The 24,572-nt window shown below is 43.7% G+C and overlaps 1 protein-coding gene across 8 annotated transcripts in view; it reads right to left on the minus strand.

Moving 5' to 3' along the window:
• Positions 1-20,571, minus strand: part of Add1 (adducin 1) — a 59,926-nt gene extending 39,355 nt beyond the window's left edge. For all 8 annotated transcript variants that reach the window (XM_050140968.1, XM_050140967.1, XM_050140972.1 and 5 more), the window contains exon 1: positions 20,409-20,571. The gene's annotated coding sequence lies outside the window, so the exon portion shown is untranslated. The remainder of the gene's footprint in view (positions 1-20,408) is intronic.
• Positions 20,572-24,572: the final 4,001 nt, after the last annotated feature.

Raw genomic sequence — 24,572 nt, forward strand, 5'->3', positions numbered from 1 at the left:
GGGCTGGAGAGATGGCTCAGAGGTTAAGAGCATTGCCTGCTCTTTCAAAGGTCCTGAGTTCAATTCCCAGCAACCACATGGTGGCTCACAACCATCTGTAATGGGGTCTGGTGCCCTCTTCTGGCCTGCAGACATACATGCAGACAGAATATTGTATACCTAATAAATAAATAAATTTTTAAAAAAAAAAAAAAAAAAAAAAAATAATTCTATGGTTGGTGGTCAGCACAAGATGAACTGTATTAAAGGGTCTCAGCATTAACATTAAAAACCACTGAGGGTGACAGAGAGTTGTGAACCTCCTATACAGATGCTGGGAATCAAACTGGAATCCCCTCCAAGAGCAATGCAAGCTCTTAGCCAATTCTATACATCTATAGATATATCTCTCCAGTCCACTACATGCCTGTATATATATATATACATCCATTTCTCCAGTTCTACACATGACTATATATACACACACATCTATACATCCATCTCTCCAGTTCGACACATGCCTATATATATATATATACACATATATCTACACATCCATCTCTCCAGTTCAACACATGCCTATATATATACACACACATCTACGCATCCATCTCTCCAGTTTGACACATGCCTATACACACACACATCTATACATCCATCTCTCCAGCATCTATACATCCATCTCTCCAGTTCGACACATGCCTATACATACAACACACACACACACATCTACACATCCATCTCTCCAGTTTGACACATGCCTATACACACACACACCTATACATCCATCTCTCCAGCATCTATACATCCATCTCTCCAGCTCGACACATGCCTATACATACAACACACACACACACATCTACACATCCATCTCTCCAGTTTGACACATGCCTATACACACACACATCTATACATCCATCTCTCCAGCATCTATACATCCATCTCTCCAGTTCGACACATGCCTATACATACAACACACACACACACATCTACACATCCATCTCTCCAGTTTGACACATGCCTATACACACACACATCTATACATCCATCTCTCCAGCATCTATACATCCATCTCTCCAGTTCGACACATGCCTATACATACAACACACACACACACATCTACACATCCATCTCTCCAGTTTGACACATGCCTATACACACACACATCTATACATCCATCTCTCCAGCATCTATACATCCATCTCTCCAGCTCGACACATGCCTATACATACAACACACACACACACATCTACACATCCATCTCTCCAGTTTGACACATGCCTATACACACACACATCTATACATCCATCTCTCCAGCATCTATACATCCATCTCTCCAGTTCGACACATGCCTATACATACAACACACACACACACATCTACACATCCATCTCTCCAGTTTGACACATGCCTATACACACACACATCTATACATCCATCTCTCCAGCATCTATACATCCATCTCTCCAGTTCGACACATGCCTATACATACAACACACACACACACATCTACACATCCATCTCTCCAGTTTGACACATGCCTATACACACACACATCTATACATCCATCTCTCCAGCATCTATACATCCATCTCTCCAGCTCGACACATGCCTATACATACAACACACACACACACATCTACACATCCATCTCTCCAGTTTGACACATGCCTATACACACACACATCTATACATCCATCTCTCCAGCATCTATACATCCATCTCTCCAGTTCGACACATGCCTATACATACAACACACACACACACATCTACACATCCATCTCTCCAGTTTGACACATGCCTATACACACACACATCTATACATCCATCTCTCCAGCATCTATACATCCATCTCTCCAGTTCGACACATGCCTATACATACAACACACACACACACATCTACACATCCATCTCTCCAGTTTGACACATGCCTATACACACACACATCTATACATCCATCTCTCCAGCATCTATACATCCATCTCTCCAGCTCGACACATGCCTATACATACAACACACACACACACATCTACACATCCATCTCTCCAGTTTGACACATGCCTATACACACACACATCTATACATCCATCTCTCCAGCATCTATACATCCATCTCTCCAGTTCGACACATGCCTATACATACAACACACACACACACATCTACACATCCATCTCTCCAGTTTGACACATGCCTATACACACACACATCTATACATCCATCTCTCCAGCATCTATACATCCATCTCTCCAGTTCGACACATGCCTATACATACAACACACACACACACATCTACACATCCATCTCTCCAGTTTGACACATGCCTATACACACACACATCTATACATCCATCTCTCCAGCATCTATACATCCATCTCTCCAGCTCGACACATGCCTATACATACAACACACACACACACATCTACACATCCATCTCTCCAGTTTGACACATGCCTATACACACACACATCTATACATCCATCTCTCCAGCATCTATACATCCATCTCTCCAGTTCGACACATGCCTATACATACAACACACACACACACATCTACACATCCATCTCTCCAGTTTGACACATGCCTATACACACACACATCTATACATCCATCTCTCCAGCATCTATACATCCATCTCTCCAGTTCGACACATGCCTATACATACAACACACACACACACATCTACACATCCATCTCTCCAGTTTGACACATGCCTATACACACACACATCTATACATCCATCTCTCCAGCATCTATACATCCATCTCTCCAGCTCGACACATGCCTATACATACAACACACACACACACATCTACACATCCATCTCTCCAGTTTGACACATGCCTATACACACACACATCTATACATCCATCTCTCCAGCATCTATACATCCATCTCTCCAGTTCGACACATGCCTATACATACAACACACACACACACATCTACACATCCATCTCTCCAGTTTGACACATGCCTATACACACACACATCTATACATCCATCTCTCCAGCATCTATACATCCATCTCTCCAGTTCGACACATGCCTATACATACAACACACACACACACATCTACACATCCATCTCTCCAGTTTGACACATGCCTATACACACACACATCTATACATCCATCTCTCCAGCATCTATACATCCATCTCTCCAGCTCGACACATGCCTATACATACAACACACACACACACATCTACACATCCATCTCTCCAGTTTGACACATGCCTATACACACACACATCTATACATCCATCTCTCCAGCATCTATACATCCATCTCTCCAGTTCGACACATGCCTATACATACAACACACACACACACATCTACACATCCATCTCTCCAGTTTGACACATGCCTATACACACACACATCTATACATCCATCTCTCCAGCATCTATACATCCATCTCTCCAGTTCGACACATGCCTATACATACAACACACACACACACATCTACACATCCATCTCTCCAGTTTGACACATGCCTATACACACACACATCTATACATCCATCTCTCCAGCATCTATACATCCATCTCTCCAGCTCGACACATGCCTATACATACAACACACACACACACATCTACACATCCATCTCTCCAGTTTGACACATGCCTATACACACACACATCTATACATCCATCTCTCCAGCATCTATACATCCATCTCTCCAGTTCGACACATGCCTATACATACAACACACACACACACATCTACACATCCATCTCTCCAGTTTGACACATGCCTATACACACACACATCTATACATCCATCTCTCCAGCATCTATACATCCATCTCTCCAGTTCGACACATGCCTATACATACAACACACACACACACATCTACACATCCATCTCTCCAGTTTGACACATGCCTATACACACACACATCTATACATCCATCTCTCCAGCATCTATACATCCATCTCTCCAGCTCGACACATGCCTATACATACAACACACACACACACATCTACACATCCATCTCTCCAGTTTGACACATGCCTATACACACACACATCTATACATCCATCTCTCCAGCATCTATACATCCATCTCTCCAGTTCGACACATGCCTATACATACAACACACACACACACATCTACACATCCATCTCTCCAGTTTGACACATGCCTATACACACACACATCTATACATCCATCTCTCCAGCATCTATACATCCATCTCTCCAGTTCGACACATGCCTATACATACAACACACACACACACATCTACACATCCATCTCTCCAGTTTGACACATGCCTATACACACACACATCTATACATCCATCTCTCCAGCATCTATACATCCATCTCTCCAGTTCGACACATGCCTATACATACAACACACACACACACATCTACACATCCATCTCTCCAGTTTGACACATGCCTATACACACACACATCTATACATCCATCTCTCCAGCATCTATACATCCATCTCTCCAGTTCGACACATGCCTATACATACAACACACACACACACATCTACACATCCATCTCTCCAGTTCGACACATGCCTATACACACACACACACACACACACACACACATCTACACATCCATTTCTCCAGTTCAACACATGGAGAAGGGAACAACTTTTAGGACTCAGTCCTTTCCTTCCACGAGGGCACCGAGCATGGAGCTCATCTGTCTTTCGTGGCACCTTTACATACTGGGCCATCTTACCAGTCTACATTAAGAATCTTTAAAAGAGCTGTTTTAAGCTGGGTTGTAACAGTTTAGCTCTGTAATCCCATCACTTGGAAGGCTGACCCAGAAGGATGAAGACTTAAAAGACCAGCCCCAGTAACATCACAAGACATTGTCTCAAAAAATAAAAAAATTACAAAATGGGAGGGGGAGGTAGTAAAAGCTCAGTGATAAAGCAAAACCCTAAATTCAGTCTCTGTGCTGGGGGAAGGAAGCGTTAGTAACCAATCAAAAACGCACCCTCTCCCTTACTAGCATGCAATCCCCACAGGGCAAGAAATCTGTGCAGCTCACCCCACCCACCCCCTCCCCTGCCTCAGTCATAGGACAATCGGAATAACACGGTCTTAATAAGTACACAGTAAAGGACAAGTACACTTCCAGGTCCAGCATTCTGAACTGACAATGACGTTCCAATTCTGTTAGGATTCTAGGAGCAGCTGGCTATGAGAAGAGTAACTGCTTCAATTCATTCAATCACAACTTGACATGTAACTCAAAAGACACTGGGGACAGATATGGTCATATACTAATAAACAGGTTCCAATTTCAGTTTACCATCGGCAAAGGAATTCCAGACTGCAAGTGGACAATCTGTGTATGAAACTGGGTTTTGTATATCTCTGTAACTGGGTTTTATGTTTCAAAGAGTTACGTCAATTCTCACAGTCAGTATGTACAACAAAAGCAGCTTTGTCTGTCTAGCTGACTAGATTTGGAGATAAGAGTATGTATAACTCCCAGAGGGAGAGAAAGAAGATTTCTAGACCTCACAGGCACCACAACTAAGCTTGCAGGGCACTACAATGAACCCACAAAGACTGCAGAAAACCCAGCTAATTCAGAAAACAGGGAGGTGAACACAACACACAATAGCATAAGTCTAAACAGATTTGGTGAAGTGGGGTCATTCTGCAATCTAATTAAACACAAATAAGAGGGACAACAGCACTAGTCTAAGGTGAAAATGTTGTGTGTGTGTGTGGAGGATCAGAGGACTAGGAATGTAGCTCAGTGGTAACTTGCATAGCATGTCCCCAGAACCACATACAGTACATACACAAGATATACCTACACATTCCCATTATATATAATGTGCAATTGATAGTCAATATACTTGATTATATATGAAAGAGCATATCAGGATGATTTGATAATTACAGAACAAGATGAAAACATTACATAATGAAAGTGATTTTTTTTTTTTTAGTTGTTGTTGTTGGTGGTGGTGGTGGTGGTGGCACAGGCCTTTAATTCTATTACCTGAGAGGGTGAGGAGGGCAGATCTCTGAGTTTAAGGCCAGCCTGATCTACAGAGTGAGTTAAGGACGGCCAGGGCTACACAAAGAAACCCTGTCTTAGGAAACCAAAGAATAAATATAAATAAGTAAATATAAATAAAGATAAAAGTGATCTCTTTTTTTTTTTTTGAGATAGGACTCCTCTGTTTCTCTGATCTTTTAGGTTTTTAACCCTGATTTCTGACTCCTGGATTTTATTGATAAAGATTAATTAAACAGATTAACACTTCATCTGGCGTCCAATTTTGAAGGCATAAAAATCATAAAATAGTCACTTGGGAGTGTGGCTCTGTCCTTCTCTAACCCAAGCATGCTTGTTAAATTAAATTCAAAAATCTCTGTCTCATGTCAGAAGACTCACCTGATGTGAGACAGAAGAAAAACAAAACTAAGGGACTAGTCTCATAATTCTTTGGTTTATTTTGACTCATTAAAACTTTTTTTTTTAATTTTTTCAAGACAGGGTTTCTTTTTTTTTATATTCTTTTTTTTTTATTGAGAATAAGAAAAAAAAAGTTTCCGCCTCCTCCCAGCCTCCCATTTCCCTCCCCTCCCCCCACTCTTCTCTCCCTCCCCCTCTCTTCTCCCCCTCCCCCCACTCCTCTCCCCCTCCCTCTCCTATCCAAAGAGCAGTCATGGTTCCCTGCCCTGTGGAAAGTCCAAGGTCCTCCCCCCTCCGTCCATGTCTAGGAAGGTGAACATCCAAACTGGATAGGCTCCCATCAAGCCAGAACATGAAGTAGGATCAAAACCCCTTGCCATTGACCTTGGCTTCTCATCAGTCCTCATTGTTCGCCATGATGAGAGAGTCCGGTTTTATCCCATGCTGTTTCAGTCACAGTCCAGCTGGCTTTGGTGAGCTCCCAATAGATCAGCCCCACTGTCTCAGTGGGTGGGTGCACCCCCCCGTGGTCCTGACATCCTTGCTCGTGTTCTCCCTCCATCTGCTTCTCATTGGGACCTTGGGAGCTCAGTCCAGTGCTCCAGTGTGGGTCTCTGTCTCTATCTTTATCCATCACCAGATGAAGGTTCTATGGTTTCTCTGTAGCTTTGGATCCTGTCCTGGAACTAGCTCTTGTAGATCAGGATGGCCTCGAACTCACAGAGATCTGTCTGCCTCTGCCTCCCAAGTGCTAGGATTAAAGGCATGCACCACCACCGCCAGGCAAAACTTTTCTTAAAGTATAAATATTATCTCAAAATTTTTAAGATATATATTTTTTTAAACTTTTGTGATGATATTAATGGCCATAGAGGAGTACTAATTCTAGAAAAAGAATTCATCTAGCTTCTTGTACATGATTTTCAGTTTTGGGTCCATGTCAGATAACTAAGAATTAAGTTTTTGTACTCTGGTCGTACATAACAAATTATGGTCCTTTAAGCTCTTCAAGATCTACTGCATATGACATTTAAAATGTTTAAGTTTCTTTTTCTTTCTTTCTTTTTTTGAGACAGGGTTTCTCTGTGGCTTTGGAGCCTGTCCTGGAATTAGCTCTTGTAGACCAGACTGGCCTCGAACTCACAGAGATCTGCCTGTCTCTGCCTCCCGAGAGCTGGGATTAAAGATTAAAGGTGTGCACCACCAATGCACCACTAAATAAGTTTTCTGCAGTGAACTATGACCATGCCTAACAGCAGCCTCTGAAGTCTCCAAAAGGAGGATGCAGACCCACAATGAAGATTCCACCAGGACTATGATAACACCACTAAGATGACAAACACCACCCAAAAATCCGCTTTGGACTACAAACTGCTCAGGACAATTTCAATGCGGCTAGCGGAGATGATCCAGCTTCACAGGCTACTCTAGCCAGGACTTGAGACAAACCCTGCACTTTTTCCCATTACACAGAAACTGAACAACAAATGATACCGCTACCTCTCCCAGGACTTGAAAACCCAAATTTTTCTTTTCATGATCCCCTAAAGATGCTGTTGACCTAAACAACACAAGTAAATTTAAGAATATGATGCCCACATTCCCAAGAGGTGGGATGGGTGGGTTTTGGCCATTCAATGGGTTATGGATATTTGTCATTATTTAGTGTGATTGGTTACTGGTAATGGTCAGGAAAAAAAAATCTGAACAAAGGAGATTAGATTCAGAGTTCTTGTTTTGAAAAGAAAAAAGGAGGATATAGATATGACTGGCTATAAGGGGAGATTATTGAATCTACTTTTAAACCAAAACAGCAACTACTAGTCTTAAATATTTCATATGGTAAGGATTTTTGTTTATTGATACAAATTTGAGGTTAATTTTGTTATGCTGCATATATGTTTCTACTCTTAAGATATTTTTGTGCACTGAAACAAATTTAAGGATTTCTTTTGTTTGTTTTGTTTTTTGAGACAGGATTTCTCTGTAGCTTTGGAGCCTGTCCTGGAACTAGCTCTTGTAGACCAGGCTGGCCTCAAACTCACAGAGATTCACCCATCTCTGCTTCCCGAGTGCTGGGATTAAAGGCATGCGTCACCACCGCTAGGCTCTTAAGGTTATTTTTGTTAGAACATATTGTACATATATTTGTACTCATTTAAGGTATTGTACCTATACAGCTCATTTTACTATGTAATGTAAAAGCCTAGTCCTTGAAAGTTGTTATTATAAACTACTTAGGTTTATAATTCAGGTTAAGTTCAGGTTATTAGCTAGTCACTTATTACAATCAAATCTGTAGTCATATTAGGCATGTTTTCAAGATCAAACAGTGATATATTTTAGATAGGTTGTTTTCAAACACTTCAGAGATCTACAGAATATGGTATTTAAGAAGTTTTAATACTACAAAGTTTTTTTTTTTTAATGACAATGAGACATGTCTGCTCCTAGCAGCATCAATCTACTTCAGAGAAGATAATGGGCATCAAAGTAACACCACATGGAGCTTACTTTCTTTGTAGCAAAAGTTAGCCACTGGGCAAGAAACTGTCCTTGCCTCAACTGCTGACAGTATGCTGCCAAACTGGACAAGCAGGACACAAAAGAAAGTAATGATCAAACTTTGCCAAGATAAGGGAGGACAGTCCTTCAAAATTTCCTGCTTCTGAGAAAAGTCTGTCAGATATTCTAGGCCTGTAGGATGCCCCAACATTGCAGAGGAACCCTGGGTGACTGTCCAGGCAGCCAGCTGTTTCTGTCATGTCTTAGTTTTGGAAGTTATTTGCTTGGCACTTCCTGTTTACTTACGTAATATATCCTTCTCAGGCCTCTGATAGAGTTGAAGACTAAATAGTATTAGATTTCCTTGTTACAGATTCAGAAAAGAAACTCATAAAACAGGTGCAAAGGGTATAAAGTAGAGAGACATAAAATGATAATTTTGGGTTGGTAATACAAGCTAGGATAGAAAGTGAATTAGATCCAACACTTTGAACTCACCAAAATAGGATAATGGAATATTTTCTCTGAACTTGTCAAGTACATATGGGCTTGGTGTGGGAGAATGGTCTGTATTCTGTCAATTATATTTTAAATAAACACTGATTGGCCAGCAGCCGGGCAGGAAGTATAGGCAGGACAACCAGACAGGAAGTAGAGGCAGGTCAATGAGAACAGGAGAACTCTGGAAAGGAGGAAGCTGACTCCTGGACAGCCCTTGCCCTGCCACAGAAGAAGCAAGATGTGACTGCCTCACTGAAAAAGGTACTGAGCCATGTGGCTAACATAGACAAGAATAATGGGCTAATATACATTATAAGAGTTAATAAGAAGCTTGAGCTAATGGGCCAATCAATTTATAGTTAACGTAGATCTCTGTGTGATTTCTTTGGGACTTAACAATTGTGGGAACCAGGCAGGACAGAAAACCTCAGTCAACAGAATGGTGCCCAACACCATTGGGTGACTGCATCCACATAAAGCCTGACAGAGCTTGGGAAGTAATTCTAGACAGAAAATAACAGAGTTAAGCACAGCTTATTGATGGCAGCATTTTCTCAGGTGGGCTCTGACTCAGCTTTAGATGTAAAACCTTGCAGCTCTTTTAAAAGGTCCTGCCACAAAACACTGAAATGGTGTTAATGACTGCATGCTTTTTGGTGGTGACAGGGACCTTGAAACACCATAGAGTTGTGGCAGTATACATGGCTACAGCTGGTACCTCTGCCACGAGGCCGGAATCTCAGAAAGCTAAAAAATGGGCTGGATCCAGTCGTCAAAGCCACGGCTTTCATCCTACCTATATTGCTTAGCAAATTAAAGACTCATGTGGTACTGTACAATTGTTCAAAAGCCCAGGGGTTGAGGTTAAAGGTTCTAGGGAGGAACCTACTACTGTGTTTTTGCTACACATGTTGTCAAACAGTCTTCTAAATACTTATGCTTATACACACACATGTAATACTGCCCTCTACCTTGGCCAGAGAAGCTTTTCTCTCCAGTAGTTGGCAGTTAATATAGAGATTTATTGTAAGAATAAGTGTCTACTAAGTGAGTGTTCAGCCCTAAGCAGGATATCTATTTTCAACTCCACACCAAGGCTCAGGGAACACTGCAGATGGGCAGAAAAAATCTACTACCCAGCAGGATAAGGAGAAGTGCTGTGAGATGCTGTCACACTAAACACGTATGGGCACTGCAGCCATGGATGCACCGCAGCTATCATAACCTCCATGGGTCACCAGTCAACATTCCAAACAACAGCAAGTATTAGATTCCAAGGGTTATTGAGAGAGAGAGAGAGAGAGAGAGAGAGAGAGAGAGAGAGAGAGAGAGAGAGAGAGAGAGCGTGCTGGGGGGGCGGGGGGAGAGGGGGAGTGAGGAGTCTGGGGTTTTGTGAAGAAGTGGGAGGACAAATTTGGGATGCATATGATCAAGATGTATTATTTACTTGTATTAAACTGTCAAAGAATAAATTTTTAAAATCAAAAGGCCAGATATGATGGCATATGCTTTTAATCTCAGCACCTATAAGGTCAAACCAGGTGGATCTCCATGAGTTCCAGACAGCCTGCACCTCCAGGCTAGCTAATATTACACAGTAAAACCAGGTCTTAAATAAAATTAAAAAATAAAACAGGGGCTGGAGAAATGGCTCAGTGGTTAAGAGCACTGGCTGCTCTTCAAGAGGTCCTGAGTTCAATTCCCAGCAACCACATGGTGGCTCACAACCATCTGTAATGAGATCTGGCACCCTCCTCTGGCATGTGGGCAAACATGGAGGTAGAATGTTGTATACATAATAAATAAATCTTTAAAAACAAACAAAACAAAAAAACCCTGCTAGTTTGAGACTTGCAGCAATCTTCCTGTCTCAGCTTCCCAAGTGCTGGGATAACAGAACTGAGCCACCATGACTATACGTTGCTTCCTTCGCTGTTGCTGCTGCAGCATTAACAAGTGGCTGCAGAATATGTCTTGAGACAGATCGTCTCCCACCACTGCAGCTTTAATAAGGATGCAGCTTGGAAGGGTTTCCTGAAAGGCTCCCAATATGTTTTTATGATATTTTTGGTGTTTGTTTGTATTTAACACGAAGACTAAGCTTATGTGTCTTGGTCTCTGTACAATTGCAAGAAACATAATAAATCTGTATTTAAAAAAATTAAAAAAATAAAACAAAACTGAGTGTGGAGGTGTACACCTTTAATCCCAGCACTCAACAGTTAGATCTCTGAGTTCCAGGCCAGCCAGACGTACAGAAAGAGTTCCAGGACAGCCAAGACTACACAGAGAAACCCTGTCTTGGGGGAGGGGGGGCACTAAATACAGCCACTATCCCAGATTATCATATATAATTTCACTTTTCCGATAAGCAAATATTTTAGCATTTTCTTATTCACATCAGCAAACTACTCTTTTGTCAGACTGGAGATTAAACCCAGGGCTTCACTCAGCCTTATCTACAATTCTTTTTGTACTTTTTTGACAGGTTCTCACCAGCTTGTCCATAGGCAAGTTTTGAATTTTTGATCCTTATGTCTCAGCTTTCAGAATAGCTGAGATTCATCAGACTCAACTTTTGTACATTTTTTTTTCCCATAGTGACCTCTACTTTTAAAAAGAAAGTTACTAGACCAGCAAAATGGCCCAACAGATAAAGCACCTGCCATGAAAGCCTGGTGACCTAAATTTGATCCTCCAGAACCCTCATAAAGACAGGAGAGAACTAACTCCATGAAGATGTCCTCTGACTCCCACAATAATAATAATAATAATAATTTTAAAAGAAAAATATTGTCAAGCTGGATTTTGCACATGTGTAATCCCATCACAGAGGCAGCTGAAGCAGGAGAATGGTGATACTGAGGCTACCCTGGGCAACCTACTGAGTTTCAAGCCAATGTCAACTACATAGTGAGACAATGCATCAAAATGAAAAAATTACCACTTCTTCATTAGATAAAATGTCCATCAAAGGTTTAGAACATTATTGAACATTGTATTTGCTTTTTCTCCAGTATTTCTAATTTTAAACCTTTCCCTTTAATCCAAAGATTTGTTTATTTGTTGTTTTCGAGACAGAGTTTCTCTGAGTAGTTTTGGAGTGTGTCCTGGAACTCAGAGATCCACCTGCCTCTGCCTCCCAAGTGCTGGGATTAAGGGCGTGCCCCACCACCACCTGGCTAATCCACAGATTTGATGAATGTGTAACCAGTTATTTAAATGCCAATGATCCCTCCTTCCCATAGAGATGTATCAGTTTCTTCTCTCCCCTCCAGGGCTGCAGGAAGCACATCTTGAGCTTGTGCTACAACAGTGTGGCCTTAACTGCTTCATCATCTACAACAGTCAGACCCTGGAAAGCCTATCATCTTTTGTGCCCAGTTTCATTTGCAGTAATTTAGCAACATTCCAGGACTGTTGGGGTATTTAGAAATAGCAAGTGTAGCTATTTCTACATGGTGGCTCACGTGCTATTGCCAGCACAGAAGGGAAGGAGGAGGACTGGGAGTTCAAGGATGGCCTGGGCTACAAACTGAAACAATGTTCCAAAAACAGGCAGGCAGGCACACACACTGGGGCTTCCTTCTCTTTCCTCGATACCTACAGTCTTGGGACTATATCAATCAACAAGAAGACCATCATCAGATGTGGCTTCCTGACCTTGAACTAGAACTATTGAATCATCCTTCACTTCTTCAACACCAACAGCCTTCCCAGGCACTTGTCAAAAATATAACCTTAGGTCCACATCCAGGTCTGTTCTTTAGCAGTCATGGAGCATTCCTTTGCAAGTTAGCTGCCCTGGAAGGAGAGCTGGCTTCCTGTTGGGAAACTCAACACTGACACCATCTGCTCTCAAGACACACTTCTAGAGTATCTCCCACTTAAATTGCCTCTGTCCTGCCCTGTCTTGGGACTCTGCCAGCAAAAAGACCAACACCAGGTATGATTTCTCAATTATGAACCAAAACTGTTGGCCAAAATAAACCTCTTCTTTAAAATAAAAAGTAGTGATAACAAGAAGAGTAATAATAAACAATAAGAACGAAGTATCTAGCAGTCTCTGGTGTATATATAGTGCATAACCTGTAAGTAGTACGTGTTCTCATTATTCTTGCACTGTTAAGAATGTAACAGTGGCCAGGCGGTGGCAGCACGCGCCTTTAATCCCAGCATTCAGGAAGCAGAGTTTGAGGCCAGCCTACTCTACAAATTCCAGGACAGACACCAAAGCTACAGAAAAGCCCTGTCTTGAAGAAGAAAAAAACGTAAAAGCAGCATGATAAAAATGCCACTTGGGGGTTAGGAATTTAGTTCAGTGGTAGAGCCCTTAGGTTCAGTTCCCAGCACCAAAAGCCATTTTCAAAACTAGGTGTTGGGGCTGGAGAGATGGCTCAGAGGTTAAGAGCACTGCCTGCCCTTCCAGAGGTCCTGAGTTCAATTCCCAGCAACCACATGGGGGCTCACAACCATCTGTAATGAGATCTGGTGCCCTCTCCTGGTCTGGTGTCACACTAGCAGACAGAACACTGTATACTGGTCTAGAATTCTGTATACCTAATAAATCTTTAAAAAATAAAAATAGGGGCTGGAGAGATGGCTCAGAGGTTAAGAGCATTGTGCGCTCTTCCAAAGGTCCTGAGTTCAATTCCCAGCAACCACATGGTGGCTCACAGCCATCTGTAATGGGGTCTGGTGCCCTCTTCTGGCCTGCAGGCATACACACAGACAGAATATTGTATACATAATAAATAAATATTTTAGAAAAAAAATAAAAAATAAAAATAAAGGCCGGGCGGTGGTGGCGCACACCTTTAATCCCAGCACTCGGGAGGCAGAGGCAGGCGGATCTCTGTGAGTTCGAGGCCAGCCTGGTCTACAAGAGCTAGTTCCAGGACAGGCTCCAAAACCACAGAGAAACCCTGTCTCGAAAAACCAAAAAATAAAAAATATAAATAAATAAATAAATAAATAAATAAATACAAGTGTTATAGCACACAATGTAAAGCCAGCAGGAAAAGAGGTTCAAGGTCATCCTTGGCTATATTGCAAATCTGAGGTTAGCCTAGGCTATAATGTTGATGCTGTTGTTTGTGGGGACAGTGCAGGGGACTGAACCCAAGGCTTTCCAGGTAAGTGCCCCACCACTGAGCTGCATGCCCAGCCTTAGAAATAAAACTCTTGTATGCTCACACTATTTCTCCATTCTGTATCTTAAGGTAAACGACTGCATTCTGTCTGAATCAAGATTTCACAAGATTCTCACTTCAATTCAACCCCTATGAACAGCATTCAAAGGGTGTGGTTTTGAAAGCAATGGGTGAGGCAGCTAGAGATAAGCCCTCCATCTGTAAATGGACAAATTTGAGTGAACTCTACTGCACCCTGGCTTGTTTATATTTCCAAAATCTGTAGGGTTTGTCCCTGATACAGAAAAGAATCTCACTTGGGAATCTGCCAAAATTCTGTTACTGTTGGGGGAGGGGAAAGAACAGGACCAAAATATAGTATATGATAAAGAATTTTTTTTAAAAAAAAAAGTTAAAATTTTTTAAAATTTATTTTATTATTATTATTTTATGTTCATTGGTATGAGGGTCAGATGCCCTGGAACTGGAGGTACAGACAGTTGTGAGCTTCCATGCGGGTGCTGGGAATTGAACTCAGGACCTCTGAAAGAGCAGCCATCTCTCCAATCCCCTAAAAAAAAATTTTTAAATTTCATTGCCATCCCAATGTTGATTTTAAAATGTATTGGATTCCTGTCAGTGTTCAGGTTCTGGAGTCAGACCACCTGTGTTATGATCCCAGTTTACCTATGTGTTACTTTTCTTTTTTGTTTTTTGGGGTTTTTGTTTTGTTTTGTTTTTGTTTTGTTTTTCGAGACAGGGTTTCTCTGTGTCCTGGAACTAGCTCTTATACACCAGGCTGGACTCGAACTCACAGAGTTCCACCTGCCTCTGCCTCCCAAGTGCGGGATTAAAGGTGTGCACCACCACCGCCCAGCTTCTTTTTTGGCTTTTCAAGACAGGGTTTCTCTGTGTAGTCCTGGCTGTCCTGAACTCACTCTGTAGACCAAAGTGACCTCAAACTCAGAGATCACCTTCCTTTGCCTCCCTAATGGGGGAGGGGACAAAAACAACAACAATGTAGTAACTACTGGAACTGGATTTAATAGGATTCACCCATTTTGTTAGCTAGTTTTATGCCAACTGGACCCAGGATAGAGTATTTGGGAAGCAGGAACCTCAGTTGAGAAAATGTTCCCGCCAGACTAGCCTGTGGTACATTTTCTTGATGGGTATGATTGATGTAGAGCACTTTGCATCAATTCTTCCCTCTGAGTTCCTGTCCTGACTTCTTTTGATGGGCAGTGAAGTGGAGGTGTAAGCAAAATAAGCCCTTTCCTGTCCAAGTTGCTCAGTGTTTTACCACAGCATTAGAAGCTCTGAGACACCCAATGCAGATACCTGGAACAAGGGCTCTTAACTGCTGAATCATCTCTCCAGCTCCTAGAACCCCAGCTTAGTATCTTTATTTTTTTTTAGATGTATTTATTTTATGTGAATGTTTTGCCTGCATGTATGTATGTATATCACATACACGTCTGGTGCCTGTGGAGGTTCAAAAGAGAGCTCTGGATCCTCTGGAACAGGACTTGGTTTTGTGCCATCATGTGGGTGATGGGGCCTGATGCCAGATCCTCTGCAAGAACAGTAAGCACTTTCCTTAGCCACAGAGACACCTCTCCAGCCACAGTATCACAACAGACTCCATGCCTATGTTCAAGATGTAGGTTTTCCCCTGCCCCTCAGCAGCACAGTGTATATGAAGTCAGATCTGAACATGCCCAACAGTTTTAAGCCAACAAGTATCAGTAACAATGTTGATGGGTTTTGGTCCCCCTCCAAACCTGAAAGGAGCAAGTTACCAATACATTACAGGTCACTCATACCAACTGTTTTAAACTGTACTTCTGAAAAAATAAAGATCAAAGGCAAACTGAACTAAATCTGTTTCCTTTTGCTCTTTCCACATTTCCTAACTGTGGAAGGTCAGAACAAACATTAACTATCAAACAATTCTATTAAAGTTTAAAATCATGCTAAATTCCTGTCTTAAGAAGCATGTTTCTGACCAAACTAAAAAGACATTGAAATATTTATGTATATGAAGTAACCATATCTTATGTAAAATTCAATTATTATTTTGTTGGTTTGTTCATTTTTGTTGAGAAAAATATATCATACAGACCAGGCTGGCCTCAAACTCAATATAAAGCTAAGGATGACCCGATCCTCTTGCCTTCACCTCCCAGGAGTTTGAATTACAAATGTGTGCCACCACACCCAGCTTATATGGTGCCAAAAACAGAACCCATAGTTTTATGCATGCTAGGCAAGCACTCTAGCAGCTAAGGTACAATTCCAGCCCTGTTGGCTTGCTTTTTGGCCTTAGTGAGTTCCACTTCAAACAATGATTAAACTGGTACTGCAAGGAGCAACCCAAATGCTCAAATTGCAGCTTCTAAACACAGTTCAAGTGTTAAGATGCATAGGATCAAAGAGTTGATTTCAGGGTGAAATATTTGCCCATGTGTTACATGTCAGAAACAGGACCATAGTCTAAACAATACACCTTATAAGCAGAGCCTGTGTGTAATTGTATGCATTTTTTCACTAGAGTGCTAGGAATCAAACCCAGGATTTCATACATGCTACTCCAGTACTGGGCTAGTAAGTTAACCATCCAGCCCTACACAGGATTTTACAGAATTTTGTGCATGAAACAAAGTTTGTGTATCACAATTAAAGGGACTGAAAGGGTCTTTTTGCTCTGGAGATGTTTAGTAAACTATGTGTTACAGGCCTGCATTTGTGACAACCCATCACATCAGGGTCACAACAAAACTCCAAAATCTGGGGCTAGAGAATTGGTTCAGTGGTTAGGAGAACTCTCTGCTCTTACAGAAGACTGAGGTTCAATTCCCAGCACCCATATGTCAGCTCACAACCACCTGTAATTCCAGTTCCAGGGGATCTGATACCATCTTCTGGTAAGTTCTAGCACCAGGTATATATGTGCTACACAGATGTTTTGCAAGCAAAATATTTATATACATAAAATAAATAAGCCTAAAAAAGCTCCAAACTCCATGTTGTGTTGGGCTTTGGAGCACCTGGGATTCCGGATTTTTAATTAGGGATACACAGCCCTATTTCTCATTGAAACAGCACTTGACAGCCCCGATACTGAAATTTTCAACATTTAAAATCCTATGACAGATGCTATTAGAACACAATTTCAAAGCAGGGATGTAACTCAGCTGGCGGAGCACTTGGCTAACAAGCACAATGTCCTGGGGGTTTCATACCCCAACACATACCGCTGTAATCGCAGGACTCCCAGGGTACAATGAACAGGATCATCACTTAAAGGTTGGGGCTGGAAAGAAACGGCTCAGCCATTAAGAGCACTTGCTATTTTCTAACTAATTACTTTGATTTCTTGTGGTTGGATACAGCTCGGTGGTTTGAACACAAGTACTACTTTCCCAGAAAACCTGCGTTCAAGTCCCAATAATACCCACATGCCAGTTTTCAACCTTCTGCGACTCCAGTTTCAGGGGGATCTGACACCTGGCTTCCACTGGCACCAGGCATGCAACTGGTCCACAGACACACATGCAGGAAAAAACACTTGCAAAATAAAAACTTTTAATTAAATGTTTTTAAAAGTTTAAGGGTAGCTTTCTCTCATTGCAAATTCAAGGCCAACTTGGAGCTACATTGCACTATAAATTAGACTAAAAAATAAAATAAGCATCAGCAGAAAAGAACTCAGGAAGCAGAGGCAGGAGGATCTCTGTGAGTTCAAAAGGGGGGGCAGTTCAGATATAATCATTTATGTGTGTGTAGTTTACTCAGCATTAATGTGCTCGTACAGGACAAACTTAAGTCCTTATTTAGAATGTCTAATCTTTCTAGATGTTTAGAAGTACACAATGAAACATTTTGTAGATATCCAGCTATTAACTGTTGACGCTGAATGAGTAAATAATGACTTGGTGAATGCTACTGTCTCAAATGTGAATGTGTATATATATATAAAGAGTTCAACATGGCTGAGAGGGAAGCAGAAAGGACAATCAATACAAACTGAGCTTCACATAGGAAAAATATCTGGGAACCTGTCTTAGATAGGGTTCCTATTGCTATAATAAAACACAAAATCAACGTGGGGGGGGGGTTATTTCATCTCACAGCTTGTAGTCCATTATCCAGGGAAGTTAGAGCAGGAATCAATGCAGGAACCTGGAGGCAGGAGCTGACTGCTGCAGAGGCCATGGAGGGTGCTGCTTACTGGGTGGCTCTAAGGGCTTGCTCTGCCTGCTTTCTTATAGCACCCAGACCACCCGCCCAGCGGTGGCCCCACCCACACAGTGAGCTCTCACATCAATCATCAACCAAGAAAATGCACCACAGAGTTGCCCACTGGCCAATCTGGTGCAGACTTTTTTCTCAATTTAGTTTACTTCTCGAATAACTCACGCCTGTGTCAAGCTGACATGAAAACCAAGCCAGCTCAGCATCATTTGAAGCATTTCCACACTTAATTTCCTGATTCAATATGATTATATAAAAGGAACAGGGTTTTTTGTGGCAAATTAACAAAACTTAACAACAGTATCAGATAATAACAAGAGTTAAGTGAAAATCTGAATAGTTTGTATAAAACTGATTTTAGAAATGAAGACGCTTGCAGACTGTTTAGAATCTGGATTCATTTCATTTGCTGAGTCCCACTAGCCTACACACCACATTGGTGACCAATCACACCACCTGCACCACGGTAAACCACAGCTGAACCCTGAAAAGCCACTTCCTCTAAAAACAACTTTACTCGCAGGGTGTGGCGGCAATCCTCACTGTAATCCTAGAACTAAGGGGGCAGAGGCCGAAAATTTCAGTTCCAGACCATTCTGGGCTACAGAGTAAAGCCTGTCTTGTGGGCGAACTGTGCACAACACACAACACAACTTTACCCACACAGGAGTACATCAAAATTTCAGAATTAACATGTGATTTATACATCAAAGGCTGCAGTTTATACATTTAAAGACTACAGTGTTCAGAATTCCACCCTTGTAAAATTCAGCCGCGATCTGAAATGCCCTTCCCCTTGTGGACCCTGTTGAATCTACTCGCAACTCCCGACTTGTTTTCACTGTCAGCATTCTAGTTCCTATCTCGATTAAGATTTCAATCCCCTTTTGACAAACGCAAAATCACTCTGTAATAACTGGGCAGTAATGCATACAACTAGTAGCTCTGGTCCTTCGTCTTTGGGGCTTAACAATTTTAGGCCGAAAATCATATGGTCAAACCAAAAGTAGTTTCAGGTGGGCCGAAATATTTATTTCAAGATGGGTGTGTATCAAACAAACAAATCACCTACTAAATACCTTGAACCAGGACCTGAATTACAAAAAGCCAAAGTGTGTTTGGGAGAGGTCTAAACGAAAAAAACAGAGGAAAGGCAAGTCCCGTCTCCAGGAAGTTCCACGACCACCTCATTACCACCATCCGTGGACAGAACTGGCTTTTTCTCTTTGGGCAGAAGGTGTCATTTTAAAAAGAGCCGACAAACGGGACCCACACGCGCCTTGCCACAATCTCCGCAGTGACCAGCGCCTGAGGCCACCTCTAGCAAGCATAATGCTGACCCGGGAGGGCCCCCTGAGGCCCAGTCGGCTCAGAACGGAGCGGCCACTTCCCCCGGAGCCCACGTCCGCCGGGGGGCCATCCTTGGAAGCGACGATGCAGCATCCTCGCCCCCGCACTCGGTAGCGAGCGCAGAGACCCCGGGCGCCCTGCGCCGGAGCGACCTCGCCGCGCCCTCCTCGCTGCAGGCGAGGCGCCGGGCTCGGCCATGCCCTGCCCGCCCTACCCCGCCGCCCCGGCCTTACGCCCGCTGCGAGCCCAGAGACCTCGCCGCGCTCGCGGGCCTCACCTCCGCGGAGAATCGGGGGGCAGCTTGTAGCTTCCCGAGTCCGAGTGCGGCCCGCGCCTCGCCTGCGGCTCGCGCTGGGCTCCGCCCCCTGGCCGCCGCGCACCCCCGCCGCCTGCCGCAGCCCTCGGCCTCTCCCGCCCTGGGCCCTCAGCCTTCGGCTCGCCCCCGCCGCCCAGTTGGGTGCGGCCTGCGGCGCTGCAGTCGAACAACGCGCAGCTCCATTGGTCTGAACGCCCCGCCGCCGTCCAGCACTGCTCTCTCTCATTGGTCAGTCTTAAGCAAGGGGTTGGGCCGGGGAAGGGCGTGTCCTGGGAGGTGGAGAGAGGGTTGGGCTCTCTCGCTTTGGGTGAAGGTCGCTGCACAGCGGAGTTAGAGGTGGCCTGGACCGCCGCAGGCAAATGCCGGTCCTGCAGCACCAGCTCGGCTAGGCCGCCGGTTCTCCCACGGAGACCGTCAAACCGCGCCTTCTTGCACTCCCGCTGCCCGCGGACCTGGTCTGGGTGCGCGGCGGGCGAGCGGGTCCTTGGGCTGTTTGGATTGACTGAGCAGTCAATCAGGGTGGAGTCAGGACGGCGCCGTCTGTGGGCTCTGATAAGGATTCCCTGACAGGAAGGGCCCGCTGGGGGAGAGTGGATTAACAAACACCAAAGTCAGCGAAGGAGGCCAGGCGAGGCCTTGGCAGAACCGGTCCACCTGACAGTGGCCTGGGGACCAGACCAGCAGTCTCTCCTGTAGTCTCATCAGAGTCCTAAAGATCCAAAGGAAACAAGGGCACAGCCTCACACCATGGGAGGTTGAAGCCTTGAGCAAGTGGTTCAACTGTGTGGTACCCAGGACTCCTCAGAGCAGGAGCTCTGGCTTTGACGCCAGAAGGGCCCGGGAGGTTATCGATGGATTCCAGTCAGTAGCCTCTCTGTTCTAGGAACACTTCCCCCACATGTTGACCGGTTTCAGATGACTTCTCTGACAAAGCCTCAATTCTCTTCCATCACTTCAGTTCCCTCAGCACCCAGAAAAAAAAGTCCGACCCATAAGTGATGTCGGTGAAGCTGGGCGGTGGCGGTGCACGCCTTTAATCCCAGCACTTAGGAGGCAAAAGCAGACGGATCTCTGTGAGTTCGAGGCCAGCTTGGTCTACAGAACAAGTTCCAGGACAGGCTCCAAAGCTAGACAGAGAAACCCTGTCTAGAAAAACAAAACAACAACAACAACAAAGATGTCAGTGAAGGCTTGCTGAAGGAGAGGGGGTGGATGGTTGAAACATGCTGTGCTGATACGTGTAGATTTAAAAATAAAACAGTCATCAAACTCGTAAAGGTGAATGCATGTCTGAGATGACAAAACGCTGGATGGGATTAGGAGCCGACTAGACAGCAAAAGAAGCGATTTCTGAACTTGAAGAAACTGGGGGACATGCGCAGCGAGAAGAAACTGGGAAAGATTGAACAGCACACCAGAGAGCTATAGGACAACGTCATAGGCCTAATATAGGTGCCACTGGAGTCCCGGAAAATGGAGGGGAGGGCTGGAAGGGCAGAAATACTTGAAGACTCAAACTCAGAAATTCAAGGAGCTTAAGTAGGAGTCTGGGGAGACAGCTCAATAGATAAGGGTGCTTCTTGCTCAAGCATGAGGACCTGAGTTTGAATCCTCAGTGCTCATGTTAAAAGTAGGGCATGACCATGCACCCCTGTAGCCCCACAATTGAGAACAGACACAGGGTGATTACTGGGGCTTACTGGCTACCAGACTAGCTCGAGGTTCAGTGAGTCTTTCCACACTTGCACACAAACAAGCACACAAATCCACATACAGCCATCACAGTCATACACACATACACAAAAAAGGAAAAGGAAAAGCTTAAACGACTTCTACATTGCTGAAGTGGGTTCAGCATGTCACTCACTAAGCCAGTGTCTCCTATCCCATATATCTGTGTGCTAGTAAGGACCCCATATGTCACAATGACAAAGGAAGAAAAGGGAGCTTTTCTGGGTGGGTTGGTGTCCCCATTCAGCAGTTCCACTGGAAAAGACGATGGTTTGGAGATACTATCCCAGTAGGAAAGCTTCAAGTAGTGAACTTGACCATTCCCACAGTGTAGAAAGGAATGTGATTTGGACTCATGGGCTGTAGGAAATGGCTTAACTAATTGGTCAGGAGCCTGAAAGTGATCATCTAGAAGTTAGAGGATGGATTAATCTGAGGCTTGTCGATGGGCTTATGGGGGCCTCACTATATAGACCACACTGGCCTCAAACTCACGGAGATTTGCCTGCCTCTGTCTCCCAAGTGCTGGACTAGATGAAGATGTGTGTGTCGCACGCTGACTAGACAGCATCCACCACCGAGGCTCACCCTGCTATCTGAGCGAGCTCCCATCCTTCACAGCTGTGGCGATCAGGCAGCAGTCTCAGGAGTACAGGGAGCATGGGAGCAGGGTGAAGATGGCACAAGTCATCATTAGGTGCTCTTTTTTTTTTTTTTTAATTTGTTTACTGTAGGTGATTGGGTGTTTTTCCTACATGTGTGCCACGTGTATGGATGGTGCCCCTAGAGGTCAGAAGAAGACATCAGATCTCCTGGCACTGGAGTTACACATAGTTGTGAGCCACTCTGTGGGTTTTGGGAGCCAGCCTGAGTCTTCTTCAAGTGCAACAAGTGCTTGAAGCCTCTGAGCCACCTCTCTGGCCCCAAAGATTTACTTTTTTATTATTTTTACTTATGTGTATTTGTTTGTATCCACTTGTGTACCACATGTGTACTGGTGCCAGTGGAAGCACCAGAAGAGATGTTAGCTCATGCAGAACCGGAGCTAAGACAGATATGAACCACCCTCCATGGGTGCTGGAAAAAGAACCCAGGTCCTCTGGAAGAACAGTAAGAGCTCCTAGCTGCTGAGCCAGCTCTCCAACCCTCTAGGCACTCCTATAACAGAGGCTGACACAGCTATTGATACCACCAGATTCCCAACCTATAAGCATCAAAAACTATATCTGAACCCCTTGGCAAACCAACCACCCCTCGGGGACAAGGATTACTCCGGAGTCCTTCTGTCTCAGAAGGCAAAGCTGAGCTGATAAGAATTACTACATATTGGTATGAATTTGCCTTTTCTTCAGTACTTTAGCAAGTACTATGATTCTTACAAAACTTACAAAATGGGGCCTAGAGAGATGCAGTTAAGAGAAGACAATGCCCTCACACAGGACCAGAATTCGAGTCCCAGTGCCCATGTCATACAATTTAGAACTGCCTATGAGTCCAGCAGCAGCGATTCCACACACTCCTCCGGACTCCATGGGCACCCGCACTCAAATAGGCAGAAACCCACATGCAGACATACACATATATACATACTTGAAAAATAATTATTCCTGGGTGTGGTGGCACATGCCTTCAGTCCCAGAACTCTGGAGGCAGAGGCAGGCTAAATCTCTCTTGAGTTTAAGGCCAGCCTAGTCTACATTGTGAGTTCCAGGTCAGTCAAATCTACATAGTAAGACCTCCATCTCAAAAAAAAAAAAAAGTCCTTGAAAATTATAACAAATCTTTGAGTTTACACAATGTCTGATTTGATGAAATGGAGCCATGACATGCCTGCCTAGTATCAAAGCTTTCATGCAGAGGAGTTGTGGCAGTAGATTTGCCGTGGGACTCACTATTCCTGCCACACACTGCACCATCCGAAAGTCATCCTGCTGGTGTAACAGAATGACTACAGCAAATTGAGAGGTGTGGCGCACACCTTGAATCCCAACACTCAGGAGGCAAAGGCAGGCGGATATCTGTGAGTTCAAGGTCATCCTGGTCTACAGAGTGAGTTCCGGGACAGTCAGGGCTACAAAGAGAAACCTGTCTCGAAAAACAAAAACAAAAAAAGAATAACTACAGCAAGCCAGGTATTGCATGCCTGTAAATCCAGCATTTACAGGATTTGGGAGGCAGAGGCAGGCGGATCTCCCAGTTCAAAGGTAGCCTGGTCTACAGAGTGAGTTCCAGGACAGCTAGGGCTGGTATACAGAGAAACGCTGTCTCAAAACACACACACCACACACACACACACACACACACCAAACAAACAAACAAACAAACAAACAAAAACTACATCAAGCCAGGTGGTGCACGCCTGTAATCCTTGCACTAAGGGCATTAGGGCAGAGG

This window comes from Alexandromys fortis, unplaced genomic scaffold, assembly GCF_014885135.2.
Source record: "Alexandromys fortis isolate MF-2015 unplaced genomic scaffold, M_Fortis_MF-2015_v1.1 scaffold_7, whole genome shotgun sequence".
NCBI lineage: Eukaryota > Metazoa > Chordata > Mammalia > Rodentia > Cricetidae > Alexandromys > Alexandromys fortis.